This window comes from Tamandua tetradactyla, chromosome 13 (genome assembly GCF_023851605.1).
Source record: "Tamandua tetradactyla isolate mTamTet1 chromosome 13, mTamTet1.pri, whole genome shotgun sequence".
NCBI classification, from domain to species: Eukaryota; Metazoa; Chordata; class Mammalia; order Pilosa; family Myrmecophagidae; genus Tamandua; species Tamandua tetradactyla.
Genome location: NC_135339.1, coordinates 6,694,225 through 6,713,629, shown reverse-complemented (window position 1 = coordinate 6,713,629; position 19,405 = coordinate 6,694,225). Strand labels below are relative to the sequence as shown.

Here is a 19,405-nt window from a genome sequence, read left to right as displayed (position 1 = left end):
TATTATAGGCTCAGAGGGCTCTGCTGCTTGAGGGTGTGTAAATCCCCAGACCAGCGGAAATCTCTGAATTTCACCGCCTTAGGTTTTGGAGGCTCAAATGTAATTATAGATAATGCCCTTGGCAGTGTCTTGATACATGAGACTTTCCCAAGTCCCACAGCAATCGTTCCCATGATCTAATACGGTCATTCATTTTCCCGCCCCCAGAGACTGCAGATGTCTGGATTCCCAGTTCCCTTCCCAAAGCATTTCTTCTGGCAATATTATTCAAGAGGATGTCTCTGCCTTGAAAAAGCAAGAGTGCTCAGTCATCTGCTTCTGCACAGAAGATTTAAGTCTGAAGATTCTGGGGATTCACTGCAATTTGAACATCCTCCAAGACCCATCTGACTGGGCTATGGTCTGTCCAGAGAGGCTTACGAGCACCGACTTACACGGTTGAATGCAGTTGAAAGGGGAAAATCTTAGGTTATATATATGTTACTAGAAAAAAAAATTTTTTAAAGCACCTTAGGACTGCAGAACTCAAACAGTGAACCCTACTGTAAACTGTGGACTACAGGTAATAGCACAGTTATTCTTCCATTATTTGTAACAAATGTATCACACTAATGCAAGGTGTCAATAATTGGGTGGGGGTTCTGGGAACTCCATATTTTCTGTATGTTTTTTCTATGAATCTACAAGTGTTCTATTTTTTTTAAAAAAGACAACAAAACATGAAGAGTATGGACTCTTGGAGACAGAAGGTGTGTCACTTAGTCCCTGTGTGACCTTGGGCAAATTACTTAACCTCTCTGTGCCTCTGTTTCTTCATCTGTAAAACTAGGATGAATAATATCCCACAGGGTTATGAGACTGCCACTTTCTAACCCACTTTCCAAAGTAGCCACTCCTATATTGGCTTGCAGAAGTTTCCATTTCCCTTTTCTTAGAATTCCCGCCTCCTTATGTTCATTCATAAGAAGCTTGCTTCCCTGCAAGTTAAGTTCCTGTTTTCCTCTTCCCCTAAAGTACCTGCTAAAGTAAGTTCTGGTCAGTTCTAGCCATGAGGGCATGCAGAGACAGAAGAAACCCTGAAGTCACCTATACCTAATTAAAATAGTAAAAGCCCACCCACAACATCACGCTAAGCCACCATTTTTGGACATGTGACATATTAACTAGCATGATTGATGACAGCACCTGATCCACATAACACTGACCCTTGACCCACTTCATCTCATCCCATCCTGTATCACTCCACTAGACCAACCCTCTCCAAACAATATAAACATCCAAAACCACTTTGCCTCAGAAAGACAGATCTGAGTCTGGCCTCCTGTGTCCTGCTGGGCTGCCTCACAATAAACTTTCTCTTTCCTTGAAATCCTGGTGTCACGGCATCGACTTCTGTGCACACTGGGCAGTGAGCCCATTGGTGCAGAAACAGCTAGTGATATGTAATGCAAAGAGACAACATATAAATGTATTAAAACACGTGGGATATATAGTAAATGTTATGCAGGTATGCTATGATTTTTGTGGCTATATATTATTACTCCCTTTAAAATCACTGATGACAAGCAACAAGTGTTTCAACAATTGGCTCCTTTGAAATATTTAGGGGCAGAGAGAAGAAGACATTGGGGGGCCTTTTGGATAACATCATGTGCCCAGCTGCTAAGGGATGCCCCTGGGCCTCAGGCCAGTGCCAAATAAGTCCAGTGATTTTATTTTTTAATAGTGGGCAAAAATCATCCTTCTAAAAATGTAAGTCACTCACCACTACCCTCCCCCAAATTCCTCAGTGGTTTCTCATCACACTTAAAATAAGATCGGAAGTCCTCATCTGAAAGGACAGGAAGTGATCTCAACCCTGGCTCCACTACCACATCCCCCAGGCGACCTCGTCTTGCCCCACATGTCCCCGTGGCCCCCCCCAGGGCTCCAGCCACCCCTGAACACACCTGGATGGTGCTCCCTGCCCAGGGCCATCTCAGGGCCATGGCCCTGCCTATGCTCTTTGCCTGGAATGTTCTCCCCCGGACAGCAGGGCTGGCTCTCTCGCTTTATCAGGTCTTCACCCCAATGTTGCTTCCTCCATCCAACACAGTCCCCCAAGGCTGCCCTGACCCTGCCTTATTGCTCTGCACAGCACTCATCACCCCCGGCATGTTGAAGGAGTGTGCATCTGACTGTCTTTTGTCTTCCCACTGGAATATAACAGAGCATGTAAAGTGCACCTAATGCAATGACACTGCGCAGGAAGGGCTCTTCTTGTCCTCATGTTACACAGACTAAGGCGAAGAAATGGCAAAATCAAGATCGACAGCTGGTGAGCAACAGAGCAGCTGCTAGAGCCAGGTGCCTAACTACGCCGCTAAGCTCCATGGAAGCTGGGACTGTCAGACTAACTCTGCTGTATCTGGTGGTGTGCTGATAACTGTTTAGCTCTCAAGGAAAGAGCTCCGATTTGTAAGATTCCCTAACTGGCAAGTGGAGACATCCCCACCATGGCTGATAACAAGCTATCAAGAGATTAGCTTTCCCAAGGGGGCAGGCGTGAGTTGGAGCTCATCGTTGGCTGTTTCCCCTGCTCCTAGAAGGACAGCTGACTCAGATACACCCTGGCACACAGGAGACACTCAATACACAGTTCTAAATGAATGAAGGAGTGACGGTGTAAAACAAAATGGAAGAAAACCAGTCAGTCTGATGCTGTCACACGTAGATATCACAGGCTTCAGGTCTGCTAAGAGGGTGGTGCACTCTGCCCGTGGAACTCTCCTCTCCTTCAGCTTCTCTCGGGAAAAGACCCCAAGATCTCCATGAGAACTCTGCTGAGAGGTAGGACACTTGGGTCCTACAGCATGGTGTCATAAAATCTGCACATGGCCTTCAATCTGATAGTGTAAATGACAGAGACAAATTCTGTATGATCTCACTGAATTGAAATAATTAGGATAAGCCAACTCTGACTGTAGAATATAGGTCTCCAGGGGATGGGGTGGAGGTAGGGAAAGGGAAGTTAAGGCTTAAAATGTATGGGCCTCCTATCTGGAACGACGGAAATGTTTTGGTAGAGGATGGTGGTGTTTGTACAATACTGTGAATGCAATTAACAGCACTGAAATAAATATCTGCGTGTGAGTAAAAGGAGAAATGTTAGATGGCACATATGGTAACAGAATAAAATGTTTTAAAAATTCATGAAACCGTACTATACAAATAGAGAACCCTAACTTGAACCGTGAACTATAGTTAATAGCACAACTGCAAAAGTGTGCTGTCATTAATTGTAGCAGATATCGCATACCAATAGAAGGTGTTTATCATAATGGAGTGTTTGTGGGAATCCTTTGTTTGATGCATGATTGTTCTGTAAACCCACAACTTCTCTAATAAAGAAAACAAACAAATAAATGATGGATGGATGGACAGACAGATACATAAGAGGTAGACAAAGAGAGACAGATGATAGTGTGCTGGTTTGGGGCTTTATGTGCCCCAGTAAAAACATGTTCTTAAACTTAATCCGTTCCTGTGGATGTGGACTCATTGTAAGTAGGCCCTTTAGTGAGGTTACTTCAGTTACGGTGTGACCCACCATAATCAAGAAGGGTCTTAATCCTATTAATGGAGTCCTTTACAAGAGGAATGACATTCACACACAGAGAGAGAAAGCCAGTGGGAGCAGCCAGAAGCTTAAATTTAATGGAACCCAGAGGGAGCAGCCAGAGGCTTAAATTTAATGGAACCCAGAAGAGAAGGAAGAAACCAGGAGAGACCATAAGTTACGGAGAAGTCCAGGACCACAGATCACTGGAAGCCAGCTCCAGAACTCCAATCTTAAAGAAGAAAGCATCACCTGGATGATGGCTTGATTTGGACTTTCTCTTAGCCTCAAAACCATGAGCTAAGAAATTCCCATCATTTAATCCAAACTATTGCATGAGTAGCCACAGAAACTAAAATAGATGAAAGACAGACAGACAGACAGATAGATAGATAGATAGATAGACAGAGTTTTCAATTAGGTAAGTTAGATTTTAAGTTTGAGTCCACGTAGAAGTCAGCTGCATTACAATGGGAAACTGAGGCAAAATGCATGAGAAAAGAGACAGTGTTATTCCCAGGTCCCAGAGAGAGAAGGACTACTAGGGATCAACAGGAAGCACAATCAGCTTGGGTGACTCAACCAGCAGGCAGGGAGCACACAGGCAGAGAGAGAGGGACTGTGGACTTGTGCCTTTATTGGGTCCATGAATGGAAGGTAGTAGATTTCCCACGGAAGTCAAGGTCTAGTTAGCTTAAAGCAAAATGCATGAAAAAGAAAAAGTATCGGGGGTCTGCAGGTGGTAGTGATGATGAGTTTATAATCTGAGACCAGCTGTGGTTTGGGTAAGATGTATGGGCGGTGTGGGTGGTGGCTGCAGATGTAAGTTTGAGCTCTGGGGTAGTTTATGCCCAGGCTGTTTACTAACCAGGCCAAAGATCAGTGTTGATGTAGTGATTTAACCAAAGAAAGACAGATGCTGAGGCAGCACACAAAATTCTTCTTTATATTTATGACAGACAAATATGAGAAAGAGAGAGGCAGGGGAAGGGAAGGACGGAGAGAGAGATTAGGATAGGTTGAGAAAGAAAGACAGGAAGATAGGTAGAGAAATCCTGCCGCTTTGAGGGGAGAGGTGAGGAAACGGCCACTCTCATTCTTTGTTGGCGGGGGAATAAAGTAGGAAAGCACTTTTGGAAAAAGTGGACACACCTTCACATAATAACAACACTTCTAAATATATCTCCCACAGAAATACCAATAAAAAAGTTAAAGGTAGAAGGATATTCACTACAGCAACTTTCCCAAGTGTGAAAAATTAGAACATAAATGCCCATCAGTTAGACAAATTAAGAGTTAAATGACGATCTGTAACCCGTTGCAGTCATTAAAATAATGCAGCAGACCTGGATGTGCAGACCTAGATAAAAATGCGCTTGATGTTAAAAAGAAGACTAATTCAATGGATGAAGATCCTGCATTTTTAGAGACCTCAGGTAGGCAGAGAGATGAATCATAAACTGTGGCCACGATCATACTCATCACTGGTTGATTTTGTATAAACTGTGTGCCTGTACAGATATAGATATGTTTGTATATACATAGAAAAATATTTGGAAGAACATAAGCCAAATCCTAACGGTGGTCATCTCAGAGAAACGAAAATGTGGGGAAGGGTATTAACTTTCTATTTTAACTAATGGAAAGTGCACACCTTCCCCATGATTCTGAACTGCCAGCCATGCTCCACCACTATACCTAAGATCACTGCTGCAGATCTCACAGGAGGATTTTTACCCCTCCAGTGAGGATGGAACAAGGCTAATGGGCTCCTTAATACACAAGTTCCTCACTTCCACCCTGGGCCCAACTGTCCAGTGAGACCAGCGTGGCCACTGACCAGTGGGCAATTTCATGCTGGTGCTCACCTCTCAACACTTTCCCTTTCTCGTCCATGAGATGGAGGCAATAAACTACCTCCCAGGGTTGACTGAGTGTTCAGTGGGATAAGTGGGACAGCACTAGGGCAGTACCTGCCTACAGAAGTGCTCAGTAAGTGTGGTCACGGTCATCATGAGAGCCATCGTCATTGTGACCAACATCGTCATTGTCCTCTGTCCTCATCATCCTAGGTCAACATCATCCTCCGTCTTCATCATCTTCCATCCTCATCGTCCTAGGTCATCATCATCATCCTCCGTTCCTCATTATCCTCCGTTCTCATCATCCTCCATCATCATTGTCCTCCATCATCATCATCCTCACCTACACCATCATCATCATCATTGTCAACACAATCACCATCATCATCATCATCATCATCACTATCATTATCATTGTCCTCCTCATCATCATCATCATTGCCATCGTCATCAGCAGCAGCAGCAGCAGTACTGTCACCTCCATCATAATCACCATCATCACTGTCATCATCATCACCATTGTGAATGTCATCTTCACCATCGTCATCATCATTGCCATTGTTATCATTGTCATCACAGTCAGCAGCAGCAGCAGCATCACTATCGCCCTAATTACCATCATCATCACTATTGCCATCATTGTTATCTTCACCATCATCACTGTCATCATCATTGCTGTCATCATCATTATTGTCATTAGCATCAGCACCACTTTCATTATGGTAACCATCAACATTGCCATCATCACTATCGTCATCTCCACCATCATCATCACTGTCATCATCAACCTTATCATTGTCATCCGTGCCATCACCATCATAATCACCATCAACACTGCCATCATCATCACCATCAACATCACTATCGCCATCGTCATCATCATTTCCGTCATCATCATCACTGTCATCATCCTCGTTGTCACCACTAACATTATCATCGCTGTCAGCACCATCACCATAATCACCATCAACAGTGTCATCATCACTGTCATCATATTCATCATCATCATTGTCATCATCAACATTATCATCAGCAGCAGCAGCAGCACCACCTTTATCATAATCACCATCACGGTCATCATCTTCACCATCACCATTGTTGTCATCATGGACATTATCATCACCATCAGCGTCAGCACCACCTTCACCATCATCACCATCACGGTCATCATCTTCACCATCACCATTGTTGTCATCATGGACATCATCATCACCATCAGCGTCAGCACCACCTTCACCATCATCACCATCCTCGTCATCCTCGTCAGCAGGAGCAGCCCTGCGGTCGTCACTGTCATTACCATCCTCACCAGTGGGTACCATCACTGCTTTTCTCATCACCACTGTCATCACCACCACCACCACTACTGTTAGATCATGTACGGGATGTACAAGTGTCAATCAAGCACTCAAACCAATTCCATAGTAACAGCAGACATGACTGTTCTGAAAATTCATGTTGCCTGTAATGTGAGCATGTCCGTTGAGCATACATTCCTTCTTTTCCTATCCATACTTCACTATAACTCCATGAGGCTTTGTCTTACTGCCACTGGGTCACCACACATGCTGGTTTGCTTGTAATTTATAAACTTAAAAAGTTGTAACAATAACTTAGACTAGAACATAGCTAGAAAAAAATCAGCGTAAACTATTGTTAGTTTGTTATAAACTCAGAATTTCACAAAGAAACTGTCTTCCTAATATTTTTAAGTACCCAGCTTGATATTACAGATATGATGTGCATTTTTTTTCCAAATGGCACTTCATAGTATTCTTTATTTGAGATTGAAAATGTCTTTTAATAACAACTTTCAAATATTCTGTACTCAAAACTAAGGTTTTATAACGAAAGAGACTTTTCACCAGGATGCATGGGGATACGGCTGGGGAGAAGGATGGCTGAGCCCCAGGTGTGACTATTTATGGGACCTGCTGAGCTGTGACCCATCTTAAGCCTAGACCACGCTCCCAGATCCCATTTCTGCTGTGTGTCCCTCTTTGTCAGGTGGCCCCAGTTTCCAGCTCCTGTGTACCCAGCACTTCACACAGTGCTCAGTCTGTGTACCCAGCACTTCACACAGTGCTTTCACACATTCATGGGGAATGAATGTGTGAAAGAATGGAAGATGATCGAAATCAATCAATGCGGCAGTAGATAAGGGAAACACAGCACTGAGATGGTCTCTTCCAAAGTCATCTTCCTCCTCAAAACGCAAAGCCACATTACCTTTCTAGAACAGAGTGAGGCCAACTCACTGTGCCACTATTCTAGAGTAGAATTCCCATTGTCTCCTAAAAAGGGGACTCCTAATGGGATGTGCCTTCCCATCAAAGAAGACTCCTTGAAAGTAACTGCTTCTCTCAACCCATCTTTAACAGATCAAAGCTTCCACCAGCCTCAGAAGCAGCAAGGTGAATGTGGAATGCTTTGGGAAGGACACAAGGCAGCAGAGGAGCCTTAGGACTCACCAGGCGGCCTGTGTGGGGGAATGACAGCTCTTCTTTCAGGGTTCCCAGATCCCATAATACAAAACTTTCTCACTTCCACAGTGGGAGTGGTCTGATCTCGCCTCCAAGAGGACTGCCAGCTTCTGGAGGGCCCCCACTGCCTGCTCTCTACGGACCAGAGGGAGGCCCATGAAACCAAATGACTTCTGTGTTTCCCACTCATCCTTCTGAAGTCTCAGCATTGATTCTCCCCTCCAGTCGACATACATAACTCGCACTGACAATAATGCGATGAGCATGTGCGCCGAGGGGGGCATAGAATTTTTATCTCTGTAAAAATGGGACTAGCGAGGTACAAGCAAAGTTTTTGTTTTTTTCCCAAGGCTTTTACTTGGGGCAATATATTGTACATGCGGCTGCATGTTTTTTTCTCCTTTTTAATTTTAAATCGAGATTATGAACATATTTTATGCAGGTTAATATATCCTTTTCATGTAAAATTTAACTCAAACCCGTGCTAGCGCATTAACGACAACAAGAGAAATCTTCCCGCTTATTATAAACATCCTTCAAGGAACCTGAAATGCATGTCCTCTGGAAATAATTTTGCTGAGATTTGGGTTATTATAAAAATCCTCTCAGAATTCTATCAGTGATGTCTAAAATGCCTCGAAGCCCTTTACTGCTACCGAGCAGGGGAAAAGCTTTTTCCGCCCTGGCAGTGCCTACTCAACGGTGAAAAGAGGGGCTGTGGAAGGGGCTGTCTTCCCAACATCAGGGAAACACTGCCCCAGGACATGGCATCTCAGCCCTGAGCTACTGATTCTGTGCTTCTGAATAGAGACATGGAAAGGCAGATTCATAGGGGCAGGATGCCTCTGAACTATGATGGAATGAAGTGTCTCTTCTGTCCATTTTGAGGGTTCTGACCCTCGGGTTTCCATAAGAGAAGGCAGAACTACTGTGGACTTGGCTGAAACTTGAGGTCAACTCAGGCAAGAATCTTCTATCCAGGAGGGGTCCTTGGAGACCAGTGGGCTATGCTGAGCTGTGACGGGAATGAGCCTTTCAGGAATGAAGGAGTGCCACAATACTCTTCAGAATCAGATTCTTACCTTTAATTGCCACAATACTCTTTAGAATCAGATTCTTACCTTTAATTTTCTGTTAATAAATTCGAAGATCCACCATTCTGTCTGTCGGGTTGAACTCTCTCACTGAAACACAAGTGGAAGCCTCTCGGGAAAGTGGAGAGTGTTGACTCTGTCCTTAGAGCAGCACATGGCCAGCCACAGAGGGCTACTGAGTTTAATAAGTTACTCTGAGCAGTGCTTCCCATACTTTACTACCCATATGAATCATCCAGGGGTCTTGCAAAATTGCAGATTTGAATTCAGTGGGTGTGAGGTGGGACCTGAGGGTCTGCTTTGCTAACAAATTCCCAGGTGATGCTGCTGGTCCTAGGACCACATTGGAGTAGCAGTGACTTGAGCTCCAACCTCAGATCCCTGCATTCGCTTGTTTATTCACTCAACAAACGCTGACTGAGTCCTCACATTGTGTATCCCAGGTTCCACGGGGAAGACAGATCCCAGCCGGCTTTAAAATCAGTTTCCATTGCACGCACTGATATTTCTAAGTGGTATGAATTTTCCAGTATAAAAAGTATAGACTTCACTTTGCAAAGAAAAAAATACAAAACCCACGCGGTTCTAACGCAGGAGAGTCAACGTGCATTCAGGCGGATAAACGTGACTGAGTGCCAGGTGGAAGCACTAGAACATCAGTTCAGCCAGGCACTGTGGCAGCTCAGAGAAGAGACACTCAAGACAGAAAAGGCAAAGATGGTGATTGGTGGAACCAGCTGGGGCAGCCACGTGGGGGAAAGGGGACACACCCGGGGTGGCCAAGACGAACAGAGAGGATTCAGTCACTAGTGGATGCCGAATGAGAGAGAAGAATGCACCTAGATATCTGGATGGGGCCACCATTGCCTGGGACAGGAATAGCCCAGAGCACAGGGAAAAGAGAAGGTCATGAGTTCGGTATGGACTGTGCTGATTCGGAGGTGTCCTTGGGCCTCCAGGAAGCTGCTCCTTTCTGGGGCCAGGAGACCCTGTCTGGAACTGTCATGAAGACCCGGCTTGGAAGGTGATAGATTACACCTGTGAGAGTGTTGGCTCTTCCAGGGATTGTGCTCAAGGACCCCAGACAATGTCAACATGGAGGGTGGTGGAGGAAAAGAAGCCAGCTAGCAGTCTAGGGAGGGGAAACAGCCAGGAGGAAGGGCAGTGGGCCAGGGTGATGGAAGAAGAGGTACCATCACATCCAAGAAAGAGGATCTGTCAACTGCATCAGCACCACGGAGGAGCAGGGCCACCTCGATGGAAAGTGCCTGCAAGAGCTGGCAATGCGGAGGTGGCCGACGAGAATGGGTAGGGCTTGAGTGGCTGGGAGAACCTCACCTCGGGGTGAACAGGGCTGGAAGGGCAGGAGCTACAGAGAGAAAGTGAGGGGTGAGCCACACCTCGGAGTTGAGCAGCTGCTGTGCGGAAGACGAGATGGGGAGGGGCAGGTGCCGATGCAGAGAGCAAGGTGTGGGGTGGAGAGAGGTGGTCTGAGCAACATAGGGAGCAGGAGGTGGGGTCTGCACGGGATGGGGGATCTCCAAGGTAGCAGGAGGCAGAAAATGATGGCCTGGAAGCCACTCACAGAAAATGGTACTTCATCCTGGAGGCCAGGGTGGGGTGGGGGCAGCATTAGAATATTTAAGCAGAGAAATGATCTGACTGGCGTTGTGTTTTAGAAAATCCCCAGGAAGCAATGCAGAGGATGGATTGGGGTGCAAGAAACAGATATAAGAGCCCCATTGGGAAACTCATGTTAAGCCCAAGATATTCCTGATTCTTCTGTCTTCAGTCTCTTACTTTTCTCCTTCGGGAACAGGGATGCTTGACCCTTCCAACTGTCCTAGCGCTGTGTACTGGTGACTTAACTGAAGACAGTGAGAAATTGGCCAAGGAGATTGAATGACTGATGCTTGGTTGAGGGGGGCATTTACTCTCATGAGTCCTGGTGAGCTAACACATGGGAGCATATTAAGCCCTAAGGAATGCCCGCTGCTTTTCTCCAGCTAAGTTTGGGGTGTGGCCACCTTCTGTCTCTGTTTTCCTTGAAACACTGAGGTTTTGATCCACATCACAAAAACTGCTTGTTTTCTCTTCCTCCACCCTGTCTCTAAATCAATAACTGACCTAATGCACTAAAAATAAATCAAATGCACTTCTGGCTTTCTCTGGTTCCTCTGACACAAGGAAGCCAGGACAGCTTTTCCTGGAAGTGTGTAAATTAGCTCAGTAGGCTCTGAAGTTCTGCTGCTGGGCCCGTGAGCCAGGGAGAAGAGATGGAGGTCCCACAGACCCCAATTTAAAGGAAAATGGCACATGTCTCTCTGTTGGAGGGAGGCTTTTTAGCCTTTGTGAAAGAGTTCCCTTGCCCTCCAACTCCCCAAAAACGATTCAGAACCACTGATGATATTGGAATAATGACCAATTATAAACATGTAATGTTATGAGGACATACTTTTCACACCTTCAGATGGTCAGAAAGCCCTGTGAGCAGCATGACATCCTTCCCTGATAGCCAGAACTCTCACAGCATATGGCTGCAAATGGCAGCTCGTTTTAAGAGGGGAGGAGGCAGTTTTGATACCTCAATTATACCACGTTTAAAACTTCTTTCTCATCTCATTTTCCTTCTGTCTCCTTTTACTTTTTAAACCTTCCCACCACATTAAACTCTGCCACATGGGCTTCTCCCAGAATGCAACATCATCTTGGAAAAAGGAAAAAAGCTTCCCTGGTATCGAGCTGGAGCCTTCAGGCACCTACACTAGAAGCTGGTACACAGCAAGTGCTCAATAAACAGGGTTTTTGCCAGTGACTTCCTGTCCTCCTGTCATTTCCTGGCCAATGAGTCCATAGTGGTGGGCCTATGTCAGCATTGCTCTGGAAAAGAGCCGGGGGCTCTGCTGGCCCAGGACCACCCCCCAAAGTGCTGCCTTTCAGAGATGCTGGCAAAATAGAACCATTCCAGAATTAAAACACGTAAACCACTACCAGGCCCTAAGGAAAAGCTGCCGCCAAGTTATTTTCTAAATTACCCACCAAGGTCTGTGTCAACAAGTGCCTATTGACTTGAGTCTCGGCTACCATCAAGACTTATTGATCTGAGAGATAAATATCGACCCAATTGAAACCAAGGTCAGGGCTGGCCTTCTGGGGAAATAAATCTTAGTATCCCCCCAAACCTGCAGACACCAGGCTTGATGTTTCTGACTCTGAAATGAGGGTCATACAGGGGCCCAGTTGGGTCACCTCTCTCCTTCATCATGCTTTGGTATAAAATGTTTTGAGAGAAGCTACAATAATTAAAAAAAAAAAATCTCTTCGTATCTTGAATGACCAAGGAAAATTGCTATTTAAAGAAATGTTACTGGGAATAGTTCCATGAAACAAAGAATTCTTTTTGAAACACATATAACCATCCTGGTTTACTTTCTATGAAGATGAAGAATCTCCTATGCTAAGTCTCCACCCAAAGGGAGGAACCAGCTCAAACAAGCACCAACAAAGCAAATCAACAACAAAAGCTTGCTGTTGGGACCAGAGCTGTTTTTGAAATGTCTGTTGAATCCAGTCTGTTTATAAGTGGCCCCAAACTGCTTAAGGCTATCTTTTGAACCCAACAAGTATGCACTAATTTTTGTTTGATGAATAAATGAAAGGGGAGGCACACTGGGCTGTAGACTAAAGAAAGTCCTGAGGGCACACAAATCGCAGCCCACTGTCTTCACAGGAGACTGAGCAGAATCCCCAGTGGGTTGCAGGAACTCGATCACTTTTTATTTTTTCGCATGAGCAGGCACCAGGAATCGAACCCGGGTCTCTGGCATGGCAGGCCAGAACTCTGCCTGCTGAGCCACCGTGGCCTGCCCTAGATGACTTTTTTATGCTGACCATCAGTGTGTCCTCATAAACAAAGCTGGGAGAAATAATCTTACTGTGAACATCGAACATGATGACATGTAGATCCCCTGGGATATATCAATGGAACTTGGATAAACATCTGCTTCTTTTATTACCAGAGGTAAGAGATCAGGCCAGAAACAGTTGGTCCCGAGAAAATCAGAGAGAACATTAAGGTGAGAAACTGAGGAGGTGTCGTCATTCTTGAGGCTGTTGACAAATATCTGAATTAAGAAGAAATGATCTAAGAAATGCACATACACACATATGTGGAGTATTGTGCATAGTTAAGAGGGGAGAGTGATTTCACCCATCCAGCTTGAGGAGATTGATTCTTATGGGTGGGAATGAGGCTGTTACAAGGCCCCGGGAAGCTGGTAGTTTTAGGAAAGTGGTTTATTCTTTATATTCCATTGAGTTTCCAAAAGCCCACTGGGTGACTTAAGGTCTATTTAAATAAGCAAAAGACTCTGCTGCTCCATTTGAAAACAGGACAGGGATAGACAACAGGACAGAGTTGATGGGAACTTTTAGATGATTTGAAGCAGATGGACTCACACTCTATGAAAGCCCATTGAAACCCACAATTCACTGCAGGCTAAAGAAAGACTCTCTTTGGAAAATAAGTGAACCAGCATCTCTAGTGGAACACTGGCAAACCCAGGCATGGTGGCTGTAAGTCTCGGGAGCCTGGGTGGGTCATGGCAGGACTCCAGGGCCATGACAATAGAGCAGGGAGGCCCAGCTCCACTCTGCAGAAGGCTTTGAATCTCAGGGAAATGCTTATGTGTTGGATTCAGAAAGACCCACATTCAAGTCCTGACTGTCTACCTGTACAAGCTGCGTGACCTCAGGCAGGTCACCTACTATCTCCACTGCTGGCTCTCAGTTTCCTCGCAGGCTTGCTGTGTGCATCTGTAAAGGTGGAGTTCAAGAGTCCACTTCACAGAGCTGGTGTTTCAGAACCATTAACAATCCCCGCACCATGCCAGACGCTGTTGCAGGTGCCAACTGGGTCCCTGCATTCCAGGACCTTGCCTACTGGTTGGAGACATCATAAATATCAAACATGTCAAGGTAGGGATGAGAGTCTCATCAAAGGGTGAGTGGAGCTTTGTAGAGCAGATCAGGAGGGCTCCATGATCATGGGGAGGTTTGAGCAGAAACCATTGGGGTCAAAGGCAGAGAGGACAGCTAATGCAAAGGTCCTGCCACAGGAACCTACGCAACATGTTCAAGAAACAGCAAAGAGGCTGGCGTGGCTGGAGGGAAGGAAGGGAAAGGATGGTGATAGAAATCACGTTCAAGCTGTGTGGCTTAAAGCACTCAAAATGTGGTCCTTGGTTGCAATGCAAGTATAAAATATACACTGCATTTCAACAACTTCAGACAACAGAATGAACATGAACTATCTCAATAATTTTGATATTGATATTATTTGTGATATATTGGGCTAGAGAAATTCTATTAAAATTGGTTTCAACGAAAAGACAGAAGAGAGAGGTATGGAGAAGAGTGTAGAAAGAACGAAAATCAGATATGATATATATAATACAAAAGCCAAAATGGTAGAGGAAAGTATTACCCAAACAGTAATAACACTAAATGTTAATGGACTGAATTCCCCAATCAAAAGACATAGACTGGCAGAATGGATTAAAAAACAGGATCCTTCTATACGCTGTCTACAGGAAACACATCTTAGACCCAAAGATAAACATAGGTTGAAAGTGAAAGGTTGGGAAAAGATATTTCATGCAAATAACAACCAGAAAAGAGCAGGAGTAGCTATACTAATATCCAACAAATTAGACTTCAAATGTAAAACAGTTAAAAGAGACAAAGAAGGATACTATCTACTAATAAAAGGAACAATTAAAAAAGAAGACAGGCCCTTCTCCCCGGCGGTTAGTGCTGAGAGTGCGGAGTGTGTGCTCCGGGCTCGGAACACACATTTATTATTAAAAAATCCAAAAAAAATCTAAAAAAATCTTTTAAAAAACCCAAAAAAAATTTACAAAAAATCCGCGTCTCCCCCGCCGGAGACTTTTATTTTTTTTCCTTCCTCTTTTATAAAATAACCCGATGAAGCAGCCGAGACCGACCCGCCGCCCGCGGCCCCACAGCAGCTCCAAGAAGGAAACAAGAGACCGAGGCCTTCCCGCTGCCCAACCCGACACCACCACCCGGGCTTCCTAGCCAGCAGCCAGCGGCAGGGGATCGACCCCGTTCTGCGTCCGTTGAGTAGTTTTCGATTCCGGTTGATTTTTGTCCCTCTGCGCTTGCCCCTGCTCCCCTCCCCCCGGCTCCGGCCCCTGGCCCCGGCCCCTGGCCCCAGCACTTGCTCTCCTCTCACAGAAAGGTCACGGCCTCTGGCCCTGTGGGCAGCCGTGCCGAGATGAACCCCAGCGCCCCCAGCTACCCCATGGCCTCGCTCTACGTGGGGGACCTACACCCCGACGTGACTGAGGCGATGCTCTACAAGAAGTTCAGCCCGGCCGGGCCCATCCTCTCCATCTAGGTCTGCAGGGACATGATCACCCGCCGCTCCTTGGGCTACGCATATGTGAACTTCCAGCAGCCGGCAGATGTGGAACATGCTTTGGACACCATGAATTTTGATGTTATAAAGGGCAAGCCAGTGGTTTGTGATGAAAATGGTTCCAAGGGCTATGGATTTGTACATTTTGAGACACAGGAAGCAGCTGAAAGAGCTATTGAAAAAATGAATGGGATGCTTCTAAATGATCGCAAAGTATTTGTTGGACGATTTAAGTCTTGTAAAGAACGAGAAGCCGAACTTGGAGCTAGGGCTAAAGAGTTCACCAATGTTTACATCAAGAATTTTGGAGAAGACATGGATGATGAGTGCCTTAAGGATCTCTTTGGACCTGCCTTAAGTGTGAAAGTAATGACTGATGAAAGTGGAAAACCCAAAGGTTTTGGATTTGTGAGCTTCGAAACCATGAAGATGCACAGAAAGCTGTGGATGAGATGAATGGAAAGGAGCTCAATGGAAAACAAATTTGTGTTGGTAGAGCTCAGAAAAAGGTGGAACGACAGACAGAACTTAAGCGCAAATTTGAACAGATGAAGCAAGATCGGATCACCAGATACCAGGGTGTTAACCTTTATGTGAAAAACCTTGATGATGGTATTGATGATGAGCGTCTTCGGAAAGAGTTTTCTCCATTTGGTACAATCACTAGTGCAAAGGTTATGATGGAGGGTGGTCACAGCAAAGGGTTTGGTTTTGTATGTTTCTCCTCCCCAGAAGAAGCCACTAAAGCAGTTACCGAAATGAATGGTAGAATTGCGGCCACCAAGCCATTGTATGTAGCTTTAGCTCAGCGCAAAGAAGAGCGCCAGGCTCACCTCACTAACCAGTATATGCAGAGAATGGCAAGTGTAAGAGCTGTGCCGAACCCTGTAATCAACCCCTACCAGCCAGCCCCTCCTTCAGGTTACTTCATGGCAGCTATCCCACAGACTCAGAACCGTGCTGCATACTATCCTCCTAGCCAAATTGCTCAACTAAGACCAAGTCCTCGCTGGACTGCTCAGAGTGCCAGACCTCATCCATTCCAGAATATGCCCGGTGCTATCTGCCCAGCCGCTCCTAGACCACCATTTAGTACTATGCGACCAGCTTCTTCACAGGTTCCACGAGTCATGTCAACACAACGTGTCGCTAATACATCAACACAGACAATGGGTCCACGTCCTGCAGCTGCTGCTGCTGCAGCTACTCCTGCTGTCTGCACTGTTCCACAGTATAAATATGCTGCAGGAGTTCGCAATCCACAACAACATCTTAATGCACAGCCACAAGTTACCATGCAGCAGCCCGCTGTTCATGTACAAGGTCCGGAACCTTTGACTGCTTCCATGTTGGCATCTGCCCCTCCTCAAGAGCAAAAGCAGATGTTGGGTGAACGGGCTCTTTCCCCTTATTCAAGCCATGCACCCTACCCTTGCTGGTAAAATCACTGGCATGTTGTTGGAGATTGATAATTTGGAACTTCTTCATATGCTTGAGTCTCCAGAGTCACTCCGTTCTAAGGCTGACGAAGCTGTAGCTGTATTACAAGCCCACCAAGCTAAAGAGGCTGCCCAGAAAGCAGTTAACAGTGCCACTGGTGTTCCAACTGTTTAAAATTGATCAGGGACCATGAAAAGAAACTTGTGCTTCACCGGAGAAAAATATCTAAACATCGAAAAACTTAAATATTGTGGAAAAAACATTGCAAAATATAAAATAAATAAAAAAAGGAAAGGAAACTTTGAACCTTATATACCGAGCAAATGCCAGGTCTAGCAAATATGCTAGTCCTAGATTACTTATTGATTTAAAAACAACAAAAAAACCCACAAAAAAATAGTAAAATATAAAAACAAATTAATGTTTTATAGACCCTGGGAAAAAGAATTTTCAGCAAAGTACAAAAATTTAAAGCATTCCTTTCTTTAATTTTGTAATTCTTTATTGTGCAATAGCTCAGAATGTCACTTCTGTTTAAGATAACAGAATTGACAACTGAGCAAGGAAATGTGATTTGGATTATAAAATTCTTGCTTTAATAAAAATTCCTTAAACAGTAAACAAGAAGACAGAACAATCATAAATATTTATGCACCGAATCAGAATGCCCCAAAATACGTGAGGAATACACTGCAATCACTGAAAAGGGAAATAGACACATCTACCATAATAGCTGGAGACTTCAATTCGCCACTCTCATCAATGGACAGAACATCTAGACAGAGGATCAATAAAGAAACAAAGAATTTGAATATTACAATAAATGAGCTAGACTTAACAGACATTTATAGGACATTACATCCCACAACAGCAGGATACACCTTTTTCTCAAGTGCTCATGGATCATTCTCAAAGATAAACCATATGCTGGGTCACAAAGCAAGTCTCAACAAATTTAAAAAGATCAAAATCATACACAACACTTTCTCAGATCATAAAGGAATGAAGTTGGAAATCAATAATAGGCAGAGTGCCAGAAAATTCACCAACACGTGGAGGCTCAACAACACACTCTTAAACAACAAGTGGGTCAAGGAAGAAATTACAAGAGAAATTAGTAAATATCTCGAGGCGAATGAAAATGAAAACACAACATATCAAAACCTATGGGATGCAGCAAAGGCAGTGCTAAGAGGGAAATTTATTGCCCTAAATGCCTTTATCAGAAAAGAAGAAAAGGCAAAAATGCAGGAATTAACTCTCCACTTGGAAGAACTGGAGAAAGAACAGCAAACTAACCCCAAAGCAAGCAAAAGGAAAGAAATAACAAAGATTAGAGCAGAAATAAATGAAATTGAAAACATGAAAACAATAGAGAAAATCAATAAGACCAGAAGTTGGTTCTATGAGAAAATCAATAAGATTGATGGGCCCTTAGCAAGATTGACAAAAAGAAGAAGAGAGAGGATGCAAATAAATAAGATCAGAAATGGAAGAGGAGACATAACTACTGACCTCACAGAAATAAAGGAGGTAATAACAGGATACTATCAAAAACTTTACGCTAATAAATACAACAATGTAGATGAAATGGACAAGTTCCTAGAAAGGCATGAACAACCAACTTTGACTCAAGAAGAAATAGATGACCTCAACAAACCAATCGCAAGTAAAGAAATTGAATCAGTCATTCAAAAGCTTCCCAAAGAAAAGTCCAGGACCAGACGGCTTCACATGTGAATTCTACCAAACACTCCAGAAAGAATTAGTACCAACTCTGCTCAAACTCTTCAAAAAAATCAAAGTGGAGGGAAAGCTACCTATTCATTCTATGAAGCCAACATCACCTCATACCAAAACCAGGCAAAGATATTACAAAAAAAGAAAACTACAGACCAATCTCTCTAATGAATACAGATGCAAAAATCCTCAACAAAATTCTAGCAAATCGAATCCAGCAACACATTAAAAGAATTTTACATCATGACCAAGTAGGATTCATCCCAGGTATGCAAGGATGGTTCAACATAAGAAAATCAATTAATGTAATACACCATATCAACAAATCAAAGCAGAAAAATCACATGATCATCTCAATTGATGCAGAGAAGGCATTTGACAAGATTCAACATCCTTTCCTGTTGAAAACACTTCAAAAGATAGGAATACAAGGGAACTTCCTTAAAATGATAGAGGGAATATATGAAAAACCCACAGATAATATCATCCTCAATGGGGAAAAATTGAAAACTTTCCCCCTAAGATCAGGAACAAGACAAGGATGTCCATTATCACCACTATTATTCAACATTGTGTTGGAGGTTCTAGCCAGAGCAATTAGACAAGAAAAAGAAATACAAGGCATCAAAATTGGAAAGGAAGAAGTAAAACTACCACTGTTTGCAGACGATATGATACTATACATCAAAAACCTGGAAAAATCCACAACAAAACTACTAGAGCTAATAAATGAGTACAGCAAAGTA

The 19,405-nt window shown here is 44.1% G+C and overlaps 1 protein-coding gene and 1 pseudogene across 2 annotated transcripts in view; one reads left to right on the top strand and one right to left on the bottom strand.

Annotated features, from left to right (window-relative positions):
* VSTM4 (V-set and transmembrane domain containing 4) overlaps nucleotides 1-19,405 on the bottom strand; it is a 110,524-nt gene that overhangs the window by 10,185 nt on the left and 80,934 nt on the right. The gene's annotated exons all lie outside the window — the stretch shown is intronic.
* On the top strand, nucleotides 15,336-17,395 carry LOC143653541 (polyadenylate-binding protein 1 pseudogene; annotated as a pseudogene).